This window comes from Protopterus annectens, chromosome 1.part2 (assembly GCF_019279795.1).
Source record: "Protopterus annectens isolate FY-2018-M chromosome 1.part2, PAN1.0, whole genome shotgun sequence".
Classification (NCBI taxonomy): Eukaryota; Metazoa; Chordata; order Ceratodontiformes; family Protopteridae; genus Protopterus; species Protopterus annectens.
Genome location: NC_056727.1, coordinates 1,237,053,612 through 1,237,077,676, shown reverse-complemented (window position 1 = coordinate 1,237,077,676; position 24,065 = coordinate 1,237,053,612). Strand labels below are relative to the sequence as shown.

At 44.9% G+C, this 24,065-nt stretch overlaps 1 protein-coding gene across 3 annotated transcripts in view; it reads left to right on the top strand.

Moving 5' to 3' along the window:
* Positions 1-24,065, top strand: part of EYA3 (EYA transcriptional coactivator and phosphatase 3) — a 1,396,180-nt gene that overhangs the window by 200,961 nt on the left and 1,171,154 nt on the right. The window lies entirely within an intron of this gene.

Here is a 24,065-nt window from a genome sequence, read left to right as displayed (position 1 = left end):
CTACATTCTTACCCGTGGGTTCTGAGCCGAATATCGGCTTCAACTCGGCCTGTTTACTAGCTCAAAAGTCTCTGATTGGCTGGGCTAAGAGGGTATCCCATAGTACACTGCTTCACATTCCCAGATCTCAGACGTGGTCTCGCTTGGCTGTGGCTAAGTACTCTTTTTGAATTAATTTCTCTTGAGAAATTGCTTGCTTCATACTTCAAAAGCTATTTTAATAGCTATTTTTGATGCGGTAGTTGTGTTTTTTGTGGTATCCCTAACAGTTCCCACGGGCTAGGCCCATTTTAGTTAGAGGGCCTAGTCCTCCCTTGGTCAGTAGTTTGTCTGTTTCTTATTGTATATTATTTATTTATTTTTTTGAGAACTGTTTAAGTTAGAGGTTCTCTCTCTGTGTTCTCGTTGTTTTTGTTTGTTGGTTTAGAGCTTCGCGCTACCCTGTGGTACTGTCCTCTGTCTAAGTTGTGGGCTTCCCGCCCTTTTTTGGTAATTGTTAATTGTAGTTACGCTGTGTGCCTTGCACCTGTTGGAAGTCATTAACTCTTTGGATATGTCTAAGGATCAGAAAGAACATAAGCCTTCTGGCTTTAAAAAGTGTTCAAAGTGCGGATATAAAATGTCCATCACGGATGGACACTGTCTGTGTTTACTGTCTTGGAGCCATCCACTTACAGGAGTCATGTAGCTTTTGCCACGCCTTCAGTCCTAGGGTGCTCCACGAGAGGAAAAACAAATTGATTTTAAAGGGACTGCTTAAACCATCTTTCGAGGAGGCTATAGATTCGGCTCCCAGTCGAAATCGAAGTCCCCCAAGTCCAAGAAAAGGTCTCCGGCTCCATCAGCATCTTCGAAGCCTCTGGAGAAAATTACCATATTGGATACTGCTTCCTCTGCTCCACCGTCCTCTGGGCCGCAGGAGGTGTCTGTATTAAGTGAATCAGCGTCCGCACCGATCATTCTCGAACCTGTTCGGAGCCGTTCGCCGAGTGTGAGGCTTTATTCACCAGATAAGAGGTCTCAGTCTCCATCCATCTCCTCCAAATCCTCCAGGCTTTCCGATTTGGATGTGGATAGGGTGGTGCAGAGGCTTCTGCAGTCGCCGGTGTTGGATAAATTGTTTTCAGCTCCGACACAGTTGGCTCCGGAGCCAATTCCTATGGTTCTTTCATCGATTCCTCCTCCGAGCACATCCTTGCTGTCGGAGCCGGTATGTCCCGCTCCGAGTGATGTTCCTGTGCCGGCTCCGATACCCCCTCTGGGTTTATTGATGCTGACCTCGGCTCCGACCATGTCGGTTCTGTCCACAGGGTTCGAGACTCTGGCCTCTTCGCTCGGGCCCAAAGAGGATGCCTCGGGACATTTCTCTGTTCTGAGTCTCCCCCTCGGTGCATCAGCTAGGGGGACCCCGGTCTCAGTCATGGCCTCTAAGGCTGGTCGGTCCTCGGACTCGGGGGGACCCGCCTTTGTTGCCATGCGGAGCGCGCTGGCCAGGTCGTCAGCTACGTCACTTGGGTCGGTCATTTCATTGCAGAAGATGCCTCCACTTCATTGCAGGTTCAACGCATTATCAATTGTCTGCACTGCCCTTTGGCTTATCTACTGTGCCCAGGGTCTTCACAAAATGCCTGGCACCAGTAATTGCGTACTGCAGACAAAGAGGAATTCAAATATACCCATACCTGGACGACTGCCTTATTCAAGCAGAAAGCAAGGACATTCTTTTAAAGCATCTGGCATTTGACAAACACCTTCTAAGTTGCCTAGGGTGCACAGTAAATGGAAAGAAATCAAAACTAGTACCCTCACAAGACGTAATATTCCTGCTGGGTGCCAGCTTGAATACAACGGCCCAGATGGCTTTCCTCACGCCAGACGAGCAACAACAGCTGTTTCAATATTTCAAAATAATGGCAACAAAGTCCCAACTCCCTGCAAGAAAAATTCTGCAGGCCTTGGGATTCATGGCATCTTGCATTCTTCTAATACCATTTGCAAAACTGCATATGAGGAAATTACAATGGTACCTGAAAAGTGTATGGACTCAGCACAGCCACAGCTTGGAAACAATGATACCACTCATTCCCTGCCTTCAACAGGAATTTCTATGGTGGGCACAGGCATGTCACCTCAACAAGGGTCAGCCTTTCACCTTACCCACAGCCAGGCAAACTATGACAACAGATGCATCTGGCTATGCCTGGGGAGCACACATTGCAAGACAGTGCATTCAGGGCAAATGGACTACAGATCAGAGACACCTGCATATCAATCAAAAAGAAATGCTAGCAGTGCAGAATGCCCTAACAGCTTTCAAGGACCTTCTACACCCAGGACAACTACTAATAAAGACGGACAATACCACAGTTATGTGGTACATAAACAAGCAAGGGGGCACACATTCCTACCCTCTATGCAGGCAAGCAATGACCTTGTGGAACACTGCGCTCTCTTACCAGGTTCAGTTACAAGCACAATTCCTGCCAGGAAAGAAAAACACATTGGCAGACGACCTAAGCAGCAACATCATGGATCCACACGAATTGAACTAGATCCACAAGTATTTGCAATGATAGTTCAAAGATGGGGACGCCCAGACATAGATCTGTTTGCAAGCCCCCACAACCACCAACTTCAAAAATTTTGCACAAGGACCTTCCATCCACTAGCTTGAAAAGTGGACGCCCTCTCATTTAGTTGGAAAACATTAACAGTTTATGCCTTCCCTCCACTGCCTCTTCTAGCAAAGGTACTGTTGAAAGTCAGATTAGAGAGGCCACAAATGATACTTGTTGCACCAGACTGGTCACGCCAACATTGGTATCCAATTTTAAGGAATATGGCCCAAGGCCCACCATGCATTTTGCCACAAATTCCTCACCTGCTCACCCAGCGAGACCATCAGATTCTACACAGCCAGCTCAAGAATTTAAACCTGGCTGCATGGCAAATTACCTAAACAACCAACCAACACCTTTATCCAAAGCTGTTATGGATGTCATTCTGGAGGCCAGGAGGCCCATCACCAGGAAAACCTATTCAGACAAATGGAAAAGATTTTGCGCCTGGAACCAGACTAAAGGCCTAAACCCCCTTGATCCAAACATCCCTCAGATTCTACAATATTTGACTGAGATGTTACACAAAGAACTTTCCTTTTCATCTATTAAGATCCACGCCTCCGCAATTTCAGTGCATTACAGCACGGATCCTCCTTTATTTTCACATCCACTCCTAAGACAGTTCCTCAGAGGAGCTAAGAACTTAAGACCACCAAGGAGAGCTCTAACATCTACTTGGGATCTCAACTTTGTTCTGGAAAAGCTTACACTGCTGCCCTTTGAACCAGCTTTTTCAGCTGATTTAAAATTTCTTTCTTGGAAAATTGCCCTACTACTAGCAATAACCTCAGCTAGAAGAGTCTCGGAGCTACAGGCACTAATGGCAGTGGAACCTTTCATCATTTTACATCAAGACAGAGTCTCTCTACGAACTAATCCTTCCTTTATGCCAAAGGTGGTATCCAGTGTGGCCCTACACAAAACTGTTCACTTGCCCACCTTCTTCCCAAATCCACAGAACAAAGGAGAAAGACTCCTGCACTCTTTGGACATTCACAGACAATTACGTTACTACTTGGATAAAACTAAAGCTTTCAGAAAAACTGACCAGCTTTTTGTAGCCTATGCTACAGGATCACAAGGAAAAGCTATCTCAAAACAGACCATTTCAAAATGGATAGGACATTGCATAGGTTTCTGCTACACACATCATGGGAAACCAGTACCTGCTAACATTAGGTCCCACTCCATCAGGGCTACAGCTACATCAGCAGCCTTTCTCAGGGGAGTGCCAACCAAGGACATTCTGGAAGCTGCTACTTGGAGTTCAGTGCACACCTTCACCAAACACTATCATTTACCTCTATACTCTAAGACTAGAGCTGGTTTTGCCACTGCAGTTTTGCAGGGCCTACTAGCTTCTTCTAACCCTGTTTGATTCCACCTCCCATCCTTGGCTTTGGGATTCAAAACAAGTGTGATGACTGCAGCAGAGGTAACACGATGAACGTAGTACAGTTTTGTACCTACCATAAATGTAGATGTTCGAGTGTTCACCCTGCTACAGTCCAGGTTACCCTCCCTCCATCCCCTCTGAACTAGCTGAACTTATCTCTACCACTTCTTCCTATACTATCTCTATGGTGTATTTGCTTGTGCCTAAGGGTTTTCTTTGATTTTTATATAACCATATATATTTTGCCTACCTATTGGGGGCACCTGACATCTGGGGCAAGAAAAACTGAAGAAAATGGTGTCGGATGCCTCTTAAATACCCCTGGCGCACTGATGTCAGGGAAGAAGCGACAGCAACCGACGCCGGACCAAGACTTTGGAATTCGGGCCAACTGCGGGACCGCCTGACGGCAGGATAACCCAAGTGTGATGACTGCAGCAGGGTGAACACTGTAACATCTACATTTATGGTAGGTACAAAACTGTACTTTTCCTTTCTCTAAGCTGTCGTGTAGTTTTACCCACATAAAATCTATCACAGGAGCAGCAGGTGGTCAAATATACCAAATTGCTGCTCCTGCATGTCGCCACAAATCTGGGTGTGAAGGTACATCCTGTGATGGGATGTATAAAACAGAGTTCATTGGATACGGAAAAGCATACTTTACAACTATGGCAAGGAAGCGTACCAACCTTCCCTGTGGGTATAAGATGTGGGGGTCTTGGTCCATAGCATACAAGTCTTTTAATAGACATATTATTTCTATAAGTGAAGGAGGGGTACTTGCCCACTATTTGTCTCACCTTTTGATCAGCTAAAAGAACAGGCCAATTCTTCCTTACAATATTGCAGTAATTCTGTACATCACTAGAATATCTAAGAAAAACCCTAGGGTGTAGGGCTTCTCCGGACCTTCGGTCACTGTTCACAATCCTTCTGTTAGAGGAAAAATATGGAGTCCGTCTGCCTTGTCATTGTTACAGAGTAGTGTTGCTAGCATTAGTTATGTGCGTCTGTGAGTAACCTCTCACAGAGAAGCCATCACTAATTCTGTGTACAGTTTGCTCAAACACAAGGTCATTGGTACATAACCTAGAGGTCCTTGAGTATTGACCATTAAGTATGTTAGAGAAAATATGTGGGGGATGCATGCTGGTACAATGCAAAAGCCCATTCCTCCAGCAGGGTTTCCTATACAGTTGTGTCTCTAAAGTACCATCAGAATTCTTAAAAATGGTGACGTCCAAGAAATCAATAGAAACAAGTGAATAATTAACAGTAAACCTAAGGAAATCTGAGGTACTTTCAAGATACCTAACAAACTCTAAAAGTTGCTCCCAATCACCCTCCCATAGGAAAAAAATGCCATCCACAAACCTGACATATTTTACATGATGACCAAACATATTACTGCTATGTACATAGTCCTCCCACTGTGCCATAACCAGATTAATATAGCTGTTGGCACAGGAGATACTCATAGCCACACCTAGTAGTTGGAGGTAATGCTGGTTCTCAAACAAAAACACATTGTTATTCAGAATTAAATCTAATGAAGTGCAAACAGTCACCATGCCATGCGTGAAGTGACCATGGTGGGATAGAAAGTCTCACAGCATCAACTCCTGCCTGATTGGGGATAGCAGTGAAAAGTGTTTTAACATCCAAAGTTACAAGCAAACGATCAGTCAGGGAAAAGGAAATGTCAACAAAGAGAACTAAAAAACCAGATAGAAAATGTTCAATATCCTTCAGAATTGTAGGAGATTCAGCAAGTACTGATTTTAAGTTGCATTTCAACAAATCTAGATAAAGGCTCATTTACCCAACCACATCCCGAAACAGTGGGACGCTGTGGGGGATTGAGGTTGTCCTTGTGTACATTGGCAATCTGTGAATAACGGGAACAGAAAGATATTCAACAGTCAAAAAAATCATAAATGTCTTGGTCAATTAAACCACACATGAGAAGGTCATAGAGATCATTCTTAACATCAATACATTTGTCTACCACTAATCTTGCTGTAAGTAAAACAGTCATCCAGCATAGCTGACATACCAGCCAAATAATCAGTTTTATTGAGTACCACAACAGTCCCTCCCTTGTCAGCCAGTCTGATACTAATAGACTCCTCAGCCTGCAGTTGTAAAGCAATAGTTTCCTCCGGACTTAAATTACAGAGACTCTGTTTAACATTACCAGAGGATTCAAAAATGTCCCTTTCACATAAATTCAAAATGGATTCCACAGTTGCATTGAGGGGTGGACAGTAGGTACTTGGTTTACGTAAAAATGCTGCCCGACTGAAAAAACTCCAGCTCTATTCAGTCGCATACCGCCTACTCAGAGGTGATCTGTGCCTGACGTGCAAGGCCATGTCCAATCCTGAATTAATGGACATGCTCCACCTCAGAAAATCCAAATCCATCAGAGCCACGAGAACAAGTGACTTAAACCTCAACACAGAAATAAATAGAACGTGCTGGAGGGACAGATTCATAACCCAGAGGCTCCCTACACTCTGGAACAGAATCCCAGTCCATGTTAGGCAGAGCCCCTCACTGACACTACTCAAGAGAAATCTCGACGAGTGGATGGGAGATCGTAGGTTTACCCCGGGGGTCATCTCTGTGTCACTGCTGGACAGAGGCATAGTAAACTAAACCCTAAAAGGGCGTAGTATTCTCATCCTAAGGGGTGGTGTAAGCCACATACACTCTGGCTAGGCTTATAAATGCCCTAGGGCAGATAGCCTAGTACGAACCTATGAACCTAAGAAGCAGACATATTCTGTGTTCCGAATAGCATTTCAAGCATGATTTTGCAAACAGCCTATTGCCAACAACAACATCAGTAATGTAAGACTTACTGTTGGGAACGAAGCTCAGGCCTCTCTTAAGGACCGCTAGCTGTGAGGAAGTGTGTGAAAAATTAGATAAATTGTATACTAATCCTTGTTCGGACAAGGTATAAAGGTTTTCCTTCTCGTTGGTGAACGCTTGTGTCTGGAGGCCTTCCTTTTCCTCCTGTCCCTTGACAACGATCACCCTCTCTTGTTCAGCGTCACCAGTTTGGTGGGTAGAGGAAGGGCCATAAAAGGGTTTGAAGAAAAATCACATCCGTTAAAGCTGAAAGGTTCTCTAACCTTGCTATGAGCCCCTAGTGTAAGGCTATCTTCTTCAGTAGCACTATTCACACTAGAAGCTGCCGCATTCAAAAGTGTAGCTTCCGACTGGTACGGAAGCTCATTAAAAGCAGCTCTGACATCAGCAGGCAGAGGCGTGGCAAACACCGACTCATTCAGTACTTCCGTGCATTCCTTTCTGTTCAGATTTGATGAAACAGTCGGGGAAACGGCTGAAGCAGACAGAATGCTAGGGCTTTTGCTGGTTATAATGTCTGTCACACGGGAAATAGAGGCCATCTCATCATGTGCACTCTGGGATTGGGGCTTATCACTGGAGCGCTGAAACTCTCTCTTCGGCCATACAAAGATATGCCCCCTAGTGAAGTCCATATGGTCTCCAAACTAGTTTTTTATGCTTTTGTTGCCTCAGCCTGCACTCATAAGCTGAGATCTCTGCAAAAAGATTGTCCAATCTAAGGGTGTACTTGTCAGTTGAAAATCTGGTTTTCAGCACATCCAAAAGATGTTCAATCTCTACATGGAGAGACATCTTGACATGTGTGTAGTATTCTATTAACAGCCTTAGATAATTAAAACTTAGGCCAAGATTCATTTGCTGCCAACATTTTAATAAACCAGGCTCACTAGAGGCTTGAGTCGGCATTTTTAAGATCTGCAGCCCCCTAGGCACTACCTTGTACTCAAGGCATGCCTCAAAATGAAATCTCTGCCATTCAAGCCTTTTTAGTTTGTACATTAAGTTCTCCATACAACATCTCTGTACAAGACTAAAGGGACTAAAACATTTTCATTGCTTGTTTCTTACTATCCATATCCATAAGTAAGAGTTTCCAGTTCTCAATTTTTATATCATCTTTTTGTTTAGTCTTTTCCCACATATCTTTAGCTGCCATATCAAACGCATTTTTGTTATCCATGTTCCTTTTTAATTTCTCCAAGTCTTCTGGGTTTCTAATACCATGATGGGAATGGACCCCATTCCTAAGTCAAACTATGATTAACGTTCATGAAATTAGTATTGTTGGTGTTGGCCAGAAGTGCTCTTCATAACACCCACAATATGTCCAGTAATGATTCCTTCTGCAATTCATATGGAGTTGCATGTGTCCGTGTCCAAGTATGATTGTAAATTCTTTTTTATAAGACCTGTTGCTCCTACTACTATTGGAACTGTCCAGGTATCTTTTCTTCCACAGTGCCCTCGTTTCTGCCTGCAAATTCTGGTATTTTATGACTTTGTGTATGTAAGACACTGTAGTCACTGGGTGTGGCAGTTTTAATAATCAGCGCTACTTTTGTCTCTTCATGGACTACTTTGTCTGGTTTCTCACTTCTGTTTGTTGAACTTTTGGTAGTGGATGATCCCATATGATATAAACTTAATCATTTTCTATGATACTTTATGGCTCATATTTCCAGTGTTTTTCAGCTTCTTCAGATGTTCTTCGTGTTTCACTGTTGCAGTCATTACATTTGGGTTATCTGCTTGCAGTTAGCCCTCAGTCAGCCTGATTAACAAAGTCTTGGGTCCTGCGTCAGTTGCTGTCCCTTCTTCCATGACGTCAGGGGTATAAAACATGCAGCCGATGCCATTGCATCAGTCTTTCTTGCCGTGCGGTGCCTGAAGCAGAAGCAGTTCGCAAGTGCCAGTCGGCCGACTCCTGAAATTTTCGTTTTTGAGTTTCAGAACCGACGTCTTCAACTAAAGCTAAGTACCCTGTTGGGGAAACTTTTTCTTGCTCCTTACCAATGTCAGTAAAAGTTAATAATTGCATTACTTGTGGAAAGCAAATACCTCATAAAGATTTTCATTCGTACTGTATTCCTTGCCTAGGCCCTGACCACGACGTACCTTGCTGTCGGTTTTGTGCTGTATTTAATTAGCGCACTATCCGTCGGTATATTTTCCCCTCTAAATATTTCGGTTCTCTGTTTAATTATCCAGAAATGTCGTCTATTAGCCATGAGACTACCTTTGCATTTTTTTCGGAATCCCAGTAAAGACAAACAGGCCGCCGAGGTCCAAAACTGCCGACGACGCTTCTCCTAATCCAGTCGCCAGTTTGCCGGTGCTCAGGCACTTTCGCAGCCCCTGATTCCTGCTACTTCTGATTCTCAGGCCTCTACTGAGACCCATTCGGAGTTCGGTATGCCGCGAGGTGCTTCAACTATGGAACCCGTGGATGTCTCTACCTTGGATGGGCCTGGAGCCACTATGCAGGCACCAGCTTCTGAGGGTGTATTCAGGCCTACGGACTTTCATATTAAACCGACTCCTCCTTTACTTGGGCCTAAATCTCGATCCATGTCTAAAAAAACAATGCCCAGGCCGCATGCTCAGGCCTCTATGCCTAAAAAACAAATTATAAGAATGGCTGCAGATCTAATAACTCTAATCAGGGGTAGCAACCCCCCCCCCCTTCTAAGAGGCTTAGGACTGAAGTTGATTATGAATCTTCTGATCAGGATTCTGTTTTTCCTCATGATCTGGATTTGCCCTTATCTACCTATGAAGATTCTGATGCAGAGACTCTATTCCCTCTGCTTCCCCTCCTGAGGATTTTTCTTTTGGGGAAACCTTGCATACTCTAAGGGAGCATTTCCACTGGGAAAGCCAGGATTTTTCTGATTCAAAAAAGAGGCTTAGAGATTTCCTTCTCCTACCTCAGCATAGGCCTTTAGCTATTCCTCTTGTACTAGACATTGTTGATGCTTTTTCGGAATTTAGTTTGGCCCCTGATTCCCTGCCTCTTGCTCTCAGAAAACCTGACCGGTACTACAGGGTCCCACAAGTTCCTTTTCAAAAATCCTATTGCAGATCCAAATAATATTTCACAGGGGCCCAAGGGCATTAAGGCTTCTACTACTAAAAATCCTACCCCTTCTGATAGGCGCTGGATAGATGGAGTAAGAATGTTTACACTTCTGCAACCTTGGCTATTAGGGCTTTAAACTGCCAGTTTCATATGTTAAAGTATCAGCAACATGTTGTTGGACTGCTTAAACAGAAAACAATGTTGATTCCTCACTGTGTGGAAAATAAAGAATTACAGGATTTAATGCATTCTGCCAAACAAGTTGGAAAACCATACTTTGCAATGTGGTTTTGAATCATTAGAGGCCTTTTGCAGGGCTGCTGTTACTGGGTCTGTGCTCAGAAGACATGCTTGGCTTAAGGAGCAATCTTTGCCTGATCATGTTAAAGCTAAATTGTTGGATGCTCCTTTAAATCATGACCACCTGTTTGGCAACAAGGCTGAGGAAGTTCTTAAACAGATGGAAGATAAAGCTAAATCTATGCAAACTGTTAAAGATTTTTTACAAGTTCAGCCTCCTAGATTTTGTAGGCACTGGCCCTCTAAGAATTGGTCCTTTCCAGCTCCTTCCAGGTCTTCTCAAGCCAAACCCAGACACTGCAAAAAACCCAGGTTTCAGTCCCAGGAGACTCGCAGAACTAAGCAGTGGGGGGCCTCCACTTCCAAATCTGGGAATAAGACCCCCCCCCCATGGTAAACTGTCTCAGTGACTTCCTTTTAAAATGTCCAAGCACTTATCAACTGACTGCCCTTTTGGGGGGAAAGATTACTCTTCATGCAAAGAATTGGGAACTCATTACCCGGGACAAATGGGTTTTAAATATAGTGTCCCAGGGTTACAGATTTCACTTCCACACATTGCCAACACCGTGGGTGGCCGACCTACCCCCAAATCAGTGGGCAGAGGCCCAAAAACAAGTACTTTCTCTCTTAACCATGGGGGCTATTCAACTGGTACCAGAAGAGGAAAAGGGACAAGCTTTCTACTTGACTTTTCCTGGTACCCAGAAAAGACAATTCATGGCGTCCTATCCTGGACCTGTCTACTCTAAACACCTTTTTGGAGATTCCAAAATTCAAGATGCTGACTTTTCACCAATTACTTCCTATGCTAGGCAAAGATGCCTGGTTGGCAACACTAGATTTAAATGAAGCATACCTGCAATCCCAATCAGGGAATCTTGCAGAAGATACCTACACTTCAAAGCAGGCTACACGCACTATCCATTCTCTGCACTGCCCTTTGGCTTATCTACTGCACCCGTGGTATTCACAAAGTGCCTAGCTCAAGTTATTGCATTTTGCAGGCAAAGAAATATTCAAATATACCTATACCTGGACGATTGTCTAATTCAGGCAGAAAGCCAGGACATACTTCTGAATCATCTGGCCTTTGTAAAAAGGGTTCTAACTTGTCTGGGGTACACCATAAATGAAAAGAAATCACATCTGGTACCCTGTCAACAAATTATGTTCCTAGGAGCAAGCTTGAGTACAATTTACCAGATGGCTTACCTCACGCCAGAGAAACAAATTCATTTGACAACCTACTTCAAGCAAGTGGCCACAAAAACCCTGCTATCTGCAAGACAAATACTGCAAGCCTTGGGGTTCTTGGCCTCCTGCATTCTTCTAATTCCATATGCAAGACTGCATATGAGGAAACTACAGTGGTATCTAAAAAGCCTATGATGTCAACATTCTCAAGACCTAGAAACAATGATTCCTATCGTACCTTGCCTACACCTAGACTTCCTTTGGTGGGCAGAGGCCTGCCACCAAAACAAGGGACTAGCTTTCATACCACCCCCTGCCACCCAAACCCTAACAACAGATGCATCAGACTATGCATGGGGGGCTCACCTGGCAGGGAAGTGCATTCAGGGCAAATGGAACCCAAGTCAAATGCACCTGCATATCAGTCAGAAAGAAATGTTAGCTGTGCAGAATGATCTGACAGCCTTCAAGGACCACATTCTTCCAGGACAACTAATGGTAAAGACTGACAACACCACTGTTATGTGGTACATAAACAAGCAGGGGGGTACACATTCTTACCCCCTCTGCAGACTAGCCATGGCATTGTGGAACACAGCCTTGAGCTACAAAGTGCACCTACAAGCTCAATTCCTGCTAGGAAAATTAAATACACTGGCAGACGGACTGAGTAGAAACCTCATGGACCCACTCGAGTGGAAACTGGAACCAAGGATTTTCAACATGTTGACAAGCAAATGAGGGAACCCAGATATATACCTGTTTGCCTCTCCCCAGAACTACCAGTTGGACAAATTTTGCACAAGGACTCACCACAAACAAGCCTGGAAAGTGGATGCTCTGTCCTTCAGCTGGAAAAACCTATCAATCTGTGCCTTCCCCCCCCCCTCTGCCTCTGCTCTCCAAAGTACTACAAAAAATCAAACGGGACAAACCAAGGATGATTTTGATTGCTCCAGACTGGCCACAAGGATGATTTTGATTGCTCCAGACTGGCCACGCCAACACTGGTACTCCCTCCTGCTCAGTCTGTCACAGTTATTTCTATGGCACCTGCCTCAGACTCCTTCCCAGCTGTCTCCACAGGAGAACCAGATTCTGCACCCTCAGCTTCTAACACTGAACCTTGCAGCCTGGCTAATTACTTAATCTCTCCTTTACCATCCCTCAACAAACCTGTAATGGATATCATTTTAGAGGCAAGGAGGCCTAGTACTAGATAATCTTATGCTGAAAAATGGAAGATTCTGTGCCTGGAACCAATCTCAAGGGATGAGCACAGCAGCGTCCCATTTACCTCAGATTTTACAATACTTAACTGAGATGCTTCACAAGGGCCTATCTTTTTCTTCCATTAAAATCCACACCTCAGCCATTTCAGCTCATTATAACACAGAACCTCCCCTCTTCTCTCATCCACTGCTCAAGCAGTTCCTCAGAGGAGCCAAAAATTTGAGACCACCCAGGAAAGCTCCAACCCTAGCCTGGGACCTTAACTTTGTCTTGGATAAACTCACTCTACCTCCTTTTGAGCCAGCTGCTACTGCAGACATAACATTTATTTCTTGAAAACAGCTTTCCTTTTAGCAATCACTTCAGCTAGAAGGGTATCTGAATTACAGGCCCTTATGGCAGTGGAGCCTTTCATCATCTTTCATGCGGACAGGGTGTCCCTCAGAACCAATCTATCCTTCATGCCCAAGGTGGTATCCAGTGTGGCTCTTAATCAGTCCATTCATTTGCCAACCTTCTTTCCCAATCCACAGAATAAAGGGGAATGGATACTGCATTCCTTAGATGTGCACAGACAACTTAGATTCTATTTGGACAGAACTAAACCTCTCAGGAAATCTGAACTGCTGGTGGCATTTGCTGCAGGGGCAGAGGGGAAGGCTATTTCAAAGCAAACCATTTCTAAATGGATAAGCCATTGCATTAATTTCTGCTATAAGCACCATAGAAAACCTATCCCCCAGGGGATCAGACCTCCCTCCACCAGGGCTACATCTACCTCTACAGCCTTTCTCAGAGGCGTCCCTACCAGGGACATCCTAGAAGCTGCTACCTGGAGTTCTGTACATACTTTTACCAAGCATTATCATTTGCCAATTTTCTCTAAATCCAGAGCTGGCTTTGCCACTGCAGTCTTGCAGGGCCGTATAGCTGGCCCTAATGCTATCTAAATTCCTCCTCCCAAGCATAGCTTTGGGAATCTACTCAAATGTAATGACTGCAACAGTGAAACACGAAGAACATAGTACAGTTGTGTACACTTACCATAAATGTAGATGTTCGAGTGTATTCACTGTTGCAGTCCTGGTTACCCTCCCTCCAGCCCCCTAACCTCTTTTGGCTATACCTCTACTTTCCTTTACTATGCTTAAAAGCCTTTTTGGTGTATTTGCTTTTTTGTTGGAGGTACATCTTTGTACTTTTATATTTAAATATTTAATTGCTTCCCATTAGGGGGGGCACCTGATATCTGGGGCAAGAAAAACCTGATGTAATGGTGTCTGCTGCATGTTTTATACCCCTGATGACCTGACGTCATGGAATAAGGGACAGCAACTGATGCAGGACCCAAGACTTTGTTAATCAGGCCGACTGAGGGCTACCTGCAAGCAGATAACCCAAATGTAATGACTGCAACAGTGAATACACTCTTAACATCTACATTTATGGTAAGTGTACACAACTGTACTTTTTATAATGTTTGCACAATCCCCATTGCAACAGTCTTGGCACATTGTTATGCCTTTCAGTATGCAGTCCTTTTGCCATATGTGTCACACCCAGCAACAAGATATGCGACTGTTTCCATTTCTTTTTTATAAAACCTACAATGTGAAGTTGTTCAATCTCGCCTTTCATTCATCACTGATGGGTTCGGAGCCGATCCTCGGCTCCGACACGGCCGACTAGCAAGCTCAAAGTTCTCCAGTAGCTCGAGACCCCACCCCTTATCCCACAATGCACTGCTGGAATTACCTCTGATCTAGTTTGCCGTGGCACGGATCTCTTGGTTTCCAGCTTGGCTTGAGACTTTATTGGGAGTTTTTCAACTTTTAGCAAATTATATTTTTCAATTTTTATATATCCTTGTTCTATTCTTAATAGCAGATATTACTAGCTAGTAGATGGTAGTTTTTCTGTTTTCATACCCCTTTCCTTAGTATAATCTATCTTGCCTTCGGCCTTAGGATCCCTTCTTTAGTTATTAGTCAGTGTTCCCTGTTGGGACTATTGTTTTTGGATTTCTTAATACTGTTTTTAATTATATAGTTGTCAGTTGCCCCTTTTGGGCTGTGTGTGTGTGTTTGTGTGAGTTAGTTAGTTAAAACAGCTCATAGTTATAGTGTGTTTCAGTTGTAAACATCCAGAGTCTGGGTTTAAAAAATGCTGAGACTGCGGACAGAAAATGTCAATCACAGATGCCCATGTGCAGTGTGTTTTACTGCTTGGGTGAGGTGCACCTGCAAGGGTCTTGCAGTATCTGTCACTCCTTTTCCACCAGAGTGTTAGCAGAAAGGAAATTGATTGATAAGGGGTATCATCAAACCCCCCTTTTCTGAGGCATTGTCTGACCAGGATGGAGCCAGTAAATTTATCTAAATCTTCCTCTAATTCTAGGTCCAAAAAAGGAAAAAGGTCAAAGTGTGATGACTTCGACTCCACTGCCTTAGGAGCTGACAGTCTGTTCTTTTCGGAACTAGGACACTGCTCTGAAACCGGTTGCCGAAAAAGCTCCATCCATATTGCTCCAGTCGGCTCCATCTGTTCACTCTTTCAGGTTCTCTTTCAGCCTATTTGATCTGGATATGGACCCGCTGGTTCAGAAACTAAGGCACCAGGCCTAGTTAAATTGCTGTTGGCTCAGACACAACCGTCAGAGCCGAAGACCACTAATCTTGAATTGTCTGCTCCTCCTCCGAGCTGTACCGGACCTTTGGAGCCAGACCTGATGATTGTGGATCCTTGGAGCCAACACCTGCTCCATCTGCTCATCATTCTCGGCGCCGACTGGAGACTCTAGGAGCCGACACTCTCCTGTCGGGTTTGGGGAGGATAGCCGCACCGACTTGTCTGTGCCAACTCTTCCTCTCGGGGCCTCAGCTCGGGTGAGCTCTGCTTCTACTTCAGGCTCGGAGCCCACAGCTTCGGTGCGTGAGGAGATCGCGGCTCTATCGGAGCCATCGACGACTCCTCATCGGAGCCGAGGTGCATTCGATGCCATGAAGCGAGTGTTGTCTCCTAAGACTTAATTTCAAGGTCTGTCCTCTTCTTCCCCTAAAGTGCCTGTGTCAGTTTCTGTCTCCTCCGGTCATCCCAAGCGTAGAGACCCTGAGCCACAGGTAGCCCCACAGGGTACTCCCTGCTCTTCTGAGACCTCTCCAGAAGTTCCCCCTGAAGAGGTTCCCAGGAAGAGATTATGCAAGAGGTGGCATTTGGACTCACCCCCTCCCCCCCAGGAGTCAGACACTGACCTGGATGAATCAGAAGGGTCCCCTAGATCCCTTTGAGGACATCTCCTTTGCGGAGATTCTTGAAAGTCTTAGGCAGAGGGGTGATTGGCAGTCCAAGAGCCCTACTGAGGATGAGCTGGTTCTCCTGAAGGCGTTTGGGTCTCAACCTTCCACCTCTTGGGCATCTCCGCCGTACGATGAACTTATGGATCTGGTCTCTTGTAGAGCGTGGGAGTCTCCAGACTCTATGGAACCTGTTCGTAGGAGGCCTAATAAGTTTAATTTCAGCCCCTGTGGATAAGTCCTTTTTGACCAAGGCAGTCCCTGTTGATGCCATGGTAGTGGCGGCAGCCACCAAAAATGAAATGTGTGACTTCCTCATCTATTCCTCCTCCTAACAGAGAATCTAGGATCATGGATAGATGTGGGAAACACATGTTCAGTTCAGTGACTTTCTCACTCAGATCACTGAACTACTTGACGCATTTTACCAGACTGCAGAGAGATCTCCTTAAGGAGTTGGGAGATGCTCTTCAGGGTGCTGTAGCTTCGAGTGTATCCGACAAGATTGCCACTCAACTCTCTACCCTCAATTCGATAGTCAACTCGTCCATGCGTCTCGTATCATATGCAGCTGATGGTTTGAGTAGAGCAGCAGGTACAGGAATTGCTCTTCGTAGGCATGCCTGGATGCGACTCTGTTCCTTCGCGGAACCCTTCAAGTCTTCCTTTACTAATACCCCATTTGACGACTCATCTTTGTTTGGGCCAAAGGTGAAGGAGACTTTGACCAGGTGTGAGCAAAAAGGAAAGACTCTGTCTGCTGTCGGAGTCTGTTTTTCCACGCCCATGCGACCCTTTCCCAAAGGTCAGAATGGAGGAAAGATGTGGTTCCAGAAAGCCCAAGGAGCCTTTCAAGACACCCATGGAGAGCCCCCCTCCAGAGGCAGAGGAGGGGGTTTCAATGGAAGACGCTGTGCTCGCAGCAGAGGGAGTATGCAACACCAGGGTGACAGAGATCACTTCTCTGGTCAATCCTGCCAGCGCTCCTGAAGGGAGGCCTGGCTGTCCTACTCTGGAGGCAATCTGGGGTCGCTTATTGTACCCAAAAGCCTGGCTAAATATAACAAATGACAGTTTGGTACAAAGTATAATTTCCAGAGGGTATTTCATATCGTTCTCCACCCAGCCTCTTCCCGTCAAAATAAATCCTGGACATTCCACCCAGTCACATGGGACAAGCAGCAATAGAGGTGCGCCGATTGCTTGAAAAAGGGTCATCCAGCCAGTCCCAGCAGACCAGACAGGATTCGGAACTTACTCAAGGTTCTTTTTGGTTCCAAAGAAAACAGGGGACTGGAGACCCATTTTGGATCTCAGCAGACTTGACTAATTTGTGAGAAAAGATAAGTTCCGAATGGTCACACTACAGTCCATACTCCCGTTCTTGGGGAAGGATGATTGGATGTGCTCGATCGATCTCAAGGATGCGTACTACCACATAAAGATGGCCAGACCATCCAGAGATCACCTGCATTTCCGGCTGGGAGCCAATCATTATCAGTTCTGAGCTCTGCCCTTTGGTCTCACTACAGCCCCCAGAGTGTTCACCAAGTGCATGGCAGTAGTCACGGCTCACCTGAGACGTATAGGATTCCAGGTCTTTCTGTGTCTAGACGATTGGCTCCTTACCTCCACCAGCAGGCATCAACTTCTTCAAGCGAGAGAGGCTACTCTGACACTCTGTGATCGGCTAGGCATTACAGTCAACTTCGAAAAGTCTGCCTTGCTGCCATTGCAGCATATTGTTTTTATAGGGACAGAACTAGACACGTCAATCACCAATCTCCGCCTTCCGCCAGAAAGAATTTCTATTCTTCGCCAACACATCATGTCCCTGATATCAAAGAACAGAGCACCAGCTGCAGAGGTATTAAAAGTTCTAGGATTGATGGCGGCAGTTATTTTAGCAATCCCATTAGCAAGGATGCATATGAGAATCCTTCAATGGCTTCTATTCAAGCAATGGTCTTACCAAGAACTTCCAGTGAGTCACATGATCCTGATATCGAATTCTTGCACGAAGGATCTTTAGTGGTGGTTGACGTCTCATGTCACAATAGGACGTCCTTTCATGCTCCCCCGTCCAGTTGCCACTGTGACCACGGACGCTTCCCTGATAGGGTGGGGGGGCTTTTTAAGGGAAAGACTGCCCAAGGCATATGGACAGATCAAGAATCACATCTGCATATCAATGTCCTGGAGATGAGAGCAGTAATTCTAGCATTGCAATACTTTAAGGACTCTCTTCCTCTAGGGACAATTGCAGTACAGACGGACAACATGTCAGTGGTCTGGTGTCTAAACAAGGCGGGACCAAGTCTTATCCCCTTTGCCAAGAAGCCATCAGAGTATGGCAGTGGGCACTGTCATCCCAGCGCTTTCTGTTGGCAACGTACATCCCGGGCAAGTCCAACGTCATAGCGGACAGACTGAGCACAGCAATCTTATTGCCCCACGAATGGTACATCAAACAAGAGATTGTGGACAGGATCTTCCAAAAATGGGGCCAGCCTTCCTGCGACCTGTTCACCAGTCACCTCAACAACAAATGCAGAAGCTATTTTGCCCTGATTCCCACGCCAGGTCACTCCCCGAGGGATGCTCTTGTCCACGATTGGCCCCCGGGTCTCCTCTACACATTTCCACCAATTCCCCTGATAACCATATTCTTGCAGAAAGCAAAGTCGTTGGGATGGATGATCATCCTTATAGCCCCTCACTGGCCTTGGCAGATTTGGTTCCCATTTCTTTATCATCACATTCTGGAAGATCCATGGATCCTGGACCCAGTTCCGGACTTGTTGACACATCCGTCAGGGGATCTTCATCCATCCTTGCAGACACTGAAGCTAACGGCTTGGCTGCTCCAATTCACCGCATAGCCAGGCTCTCTAATCTTTCCCATGACACTAGTCAGATTTTGTTGGCTTCCCATAAACCTTCCACCAGAAAATTGTATCGTAGTAAGTGGAAGAGATTTTCCATTTGGGCTTCTTCCCCCAACATTGACCCTTGTTAAGCACCATTGTCTTCTGTCTTACAATTCTTGACAGAAATCTTCAACAAAGGAGCAGCAGCGGCTATGGTGCGAGTGCAGTTAGCTGCTATATCTAATTTCCATCTAGAAATTGATGGTTTGAATAATTATGGTTCACCAATTGTCTAAGGCTTTTCTAAAAGGTTCCTTTCACATAAGGCCTCCAGTGAAGTAACCTTATTCCCCCTGGAATTTGAATTTTATGTTATCTTGTATCATTCTTCCTCCTTTTGAGCCTGCATCATCTTGTGAACTAAAATTTCTGTCATGGAAAACTTATCTTAGTAGCCATCACTTCAGCCCGTAGAGTGTCAGAGCTCCAAGCCCTGTCCATCAAGCCCCCTTACATGGTCTTCCATGCTGACAGAGTATCTCTCAGGACAAATCCATCCTTTTTGCCCAAAGTATGTTCTGAGATTAACATTAATCAAGTCATTGAGTTGCCCGTTTTCTTCCCTAATCACACCAACAAATTGGAATATATGTTGCATAAACTCGATGTTCATAGACAACTTAGATTTTATTTGGACAGGACAAAAGACATTAGGAAATCAGATCAGCTCTTTGTGTCTTTTTCTGAGGTCAGGAAAGGTAAACCAGTTGCTAAAATAACCCTGTCTAAGTGGTTGTCTGATTGTATCACCTATACATATGCTTGTCATAATATGCCCTTGTCTAGTAAGGTAAAGGCTCATTCAACCAGAGCAGTTTCTACTTCTTCAGCCTTTCAAGCCAAATTACCTTTGGATAACATCTGTGCAGCAGCCACATGGTCTAAACCTCACACTTTTATAACTCATTACAAAGTGGATAAGGCCTCCAGGGACAGGGCTTCATTTGGCTCTATGGTTCTGAAGAGTGTACTTCCATGTGCCACCCAAGATCAGGGTGCTAGGGACGCTACCCATCAGTGATGAATGAAAGGTGAGATTGAACAACTTCACATAAAGAAGTTATGTACTCACCATAACGTTCCATGTGAGTTGTTCCATCTCGCCTTCATTCTCATGTGCCTCCCTCCTTCCCCCTCCTGGCTGGCAGTTGACCTGGAGGCTGTCTTCATCCTGGTTTTTCGATGTGTATTCATTCCTAGGCAGAATAATTATTGTACTGCTATATGGTACGCAGCAAACAAGATCTGAGGTAATTCCAGCAGTGCGTTGTGGGATAAGGGGTGGGGTCTCCAGCTACTGGAGAACTTTGAGCTTGCTAGTCGGCCGTGTCAGAGCCGAGGAATGGCTCCGAACTCATCGGTTATGAATGAAGGTGAGATGGAACAACTCACATAGAACGCTATGGTGAGTACTTAACTTCTTTTTTATCTGTTTCTCCCACGTGTTCAATGGACTTTGTAAACCAATTTGTATGTAGTCCACTATCTTGGGCCAGCAATATTAACCTTTTGTCTTTTGGTTTAAATTCACCTCTCCTTAACCATTCCTGCATTTGATTCTGATCAACATGCGATTGTGCAAGAGATGTTCATCGTGTTACACTGCTGCAGTCATCACACTTCGGTTATCTGCCGTCAGGCGGTCCCGCAGTCGTCCCGAGTTCCAAAGTCTTGGTCCGGCGTCGGCTGCTGTCGCTTCTTCCCTGACGTCAGTGCGGCAGGGGTATAAAAGAGGCAGCTAACGCCATTTTCTTCAGTCTTTCTTGCCGTGCGATGCCCGAAACAGAAGCAGTTCGCAAGTGCCGGTCGGCCAACTCCTGAGATTTTCAAATCGAATTTCAGACCAAAGTCTTCAATAAACCTAAGTACCCCGTTACTTGCAACTACATTTATGCATTTTCCACATTTCTTATGTTTTCATCTGATCTTCACCGTGTATTCTTTTGTTGTTTGGCACATTCAGTTGCGCCCTAATTTTTATCTATTTCTGTTTTGATTTCCATTCCAGCTTGATGCTGATATGCCTCAGAGAAGTCATCTTAGACTTATTCTCCTCTTGTTTCAAAACTTCCACTACGTTTGGGTTGTATGAAATCAATAGATACGTATGCAGCCCCATACTTGCAGATCTGTACATGTAGTCAGTTTTGAGGAGACCCATACCTCCTACAGAATGGGGAGTGCATATAATTAGTATGCAATGATTTATAAAAATCATTTGATGAGCATGAAGCATCCTTGTTTTCTTGTCCAACCTATCAACACCTTTTGGGGCCAGTCAGTCACTCCAAAGCTGTAAGTTAGGACAGGAAGAGCAAATTGGTTTATAGCTTGAACTTTGTTCCTACATGTCAGCGCTGTTTTCAGTATTAATTTAAGTCTTCTAAAATATTCCTTACTAATTTTTATTTGCATTGTTCATGTTTTATTGTTGATCCTTCATCATTTCCCAAGTATTTATACACTCCCTCTTGCTCAAGTTCTGTTACATCACATTCCTGTTCCAAATAGATCTTTCTTGGTGTTCCAGCTTTCCTGCCTTAAAGGTTGCTTTTGCACATTCTGGCATTCTTATATCATCTGAAAAAGTTTTGACCACTTGCAGTTATGTTTTCAGTTCCTCATTTGATGAACTATACAGTTTTAAATCCTCAACAAAATGAAGATAAGTATTTATAGTTTGTTGTTTTCTGGGAACCAAATTGTAGCCATGGCCTAAACTGTTAGACAACTTAATGGGTTAAGGGCAAGACAAAATTGCAGCGGTGACAGAAATTCACCCTGGAATATCTCCCTTTATCCCTGGAATAATAATTTGCCCTTTATCATGACTTAACTGTAGAGTGGTTTGCCAGTATTTCATGGTCGTTGTAATGTAATCTATCAGCATAGGGTGTATCTTATACATTTTAAGCAGTCTTTTATCTATGAATGTGGGATCTATAAAATGCTTTTTTATAGTCTATCCATACCATACTTAGATTCTTCCCCTTTTTACAGTTCTCTGTTATGATTTTATTTAACAGCAAATGATCATTTGTTCCATATTACTTTCTTTTATTTATTGTTTTGTTCTATTGCCATGATTAAGTTTTCTTCTAAATGACTATAAACTCTGTCAGCATCAGTTCCAGTGTATAGTTTACACGTTGTCATAAGGCAAGTTATTGGCCTATAGTTTTTAGGATTGCTTGCAGGTTCATTCTTGAGTAGGAGTATTGTTTTTCCTAATGTTAAGTTGTCCATCTCACCTTCGTTCTTGCTGTTTGGGTTCGGAGCCGATCCTCGGCTCCAACTCGGCCATCTTCTATAGCTCGAGAACTGTTTACTGGCTCGAGGCTACCCCTTATCCCAGCATGCCCAGCATCAGCTACCCAGATCTTGTTTGCCGCTTCAGCTGCGAGGTTGCTTCCTTACTGGCTCAGGCTTAGTATAGTTTTTTCTATTAATATATTGTTTATTCTTGAAAGTTTGTCAAGTGTTTGTCTATTTTTTGTCTGGATAATATTCCTTTATCCCTTATAGCGTTCTTGTGTATTTTAGCTTTGTTGGCTGTCGCTCCATAACTCGCAGGCCTTCTGTTCCCTTGAACTCGTTTAAATTAGATAGCCCCCCCCCCCCCCTTGCAGGATAGCCTTTTAAATTGGAGGCTTTCCTTCTGTTCCTTAACTGTAAAAAAAAAAAAAAAGTTTATTTGTTTCTTGTTTTTTGTAGTATAGCTTTTTATTATTGTTGTTGTGGTTACTATAATGTCTAAAGATACCAAGGTATCTGGCTTCAAAAAATGTGACTCATGCTGTCAGAAAATGTCTCTGACAGATGGGCCCACTAGTTGTGTATATTGTTTGGGCGCTGTTCACCTGCAGGACTCCTGTTCTATATGTCACGCTTTTAGTCCAAGGGTCCTGCAGGAGCGCAAAAACAAATTAATCCTTCGGGGATTATTGAAGCCTCAGGATTCTCCGGCTAAAAGTACTCGGCCAGCAAAATCTCCTAAGTCTGTCTCGCCATCTGCTCCACCTTCGGAGCAGACTCCTTTACTTGACCAACCAAGTATGTCAGTGCCGGCTGGCACCAACAAGACATCTCCACCATCGGCTCCATCTGCTATTTCGGAGCCATCTCAGAGCCATAAGAGACTGAGGTCTCCGTCCTTGGAGTCCATCCACTCGGCACCTCGGTCACCTTTGTTACAGAGTGAACGTAGCCATCATTCTTCCCTCTCCTCTCGATCCTCTAGATTATTGGATCATGATGTGGAGAGAGTAGTAAGTAGGTTGCTTAAGTCACAGGCACTGGCAAAAAGTCTGTCCAGCCCACCTCAACAGGTATCGGCTCTATTTCTGTTCCTCCTCAGACTACATTTAGCTCGGAGCCAGAGACCATGGATCCGCAGGTAGTAGAACCGTCGGCGGCGATCATCTCTCCGGTTCCGACGTATACTCAGATTACCTCGATTGTACCTTCTATCGAGGGATCTGGGTGCCGAGGCGCTCTCGTCGGCTTCTAGGGGGGAGTGGCATCGAACCCTTGTCCGACCCCGTTCTCCCCCTCGGAGCTTCGGCACAGGTGAGCTCGGCTCCAACGTCTGCCTCTGAGCAGTCACCCTCGACGTGGAGAAAAGACTCCTGTTTCTTCGGAGCCTAGAGGTCAGGACACCTTCGAAGTCATGCGGAGTGTGCTGTCCCCCGAAACAGCTCTACTGCCAGCTCCATCGGCCCCCCCCCCCGTGATGTCTGTTCCAACCTTTACTCCTCCTCCAGACCCCAAGCATAGGGAACCTATGCCCCAGGACACCCCATTGGGTGATCCCTCTTCTTCTGAAGCCTCCCCTGATCACTCGGAGGAGCCTCCCTGGAAGAAGTGCAAGAGGAAGCACATAGACTCCCCCGAGTCTTTCACTTCAGATACTGACATGGATGAATCGGAAGGGTCCCCAAGGTCTCCCTCGGAAGATGTTTCCTTTTCGGACATCCTTGAAATGCTTAGACAGAGGAGGGACTGGAATTCCCTAGCCCCTACTGAGGACGAGTCTGTATACCTGGACACATTCGGTTCCCAACCTTCCACCTCCTGGGTATCTCCTCCTTTCGATCCACTCATGTCTGTAGTGGCTCGAAAGGCTTGGTC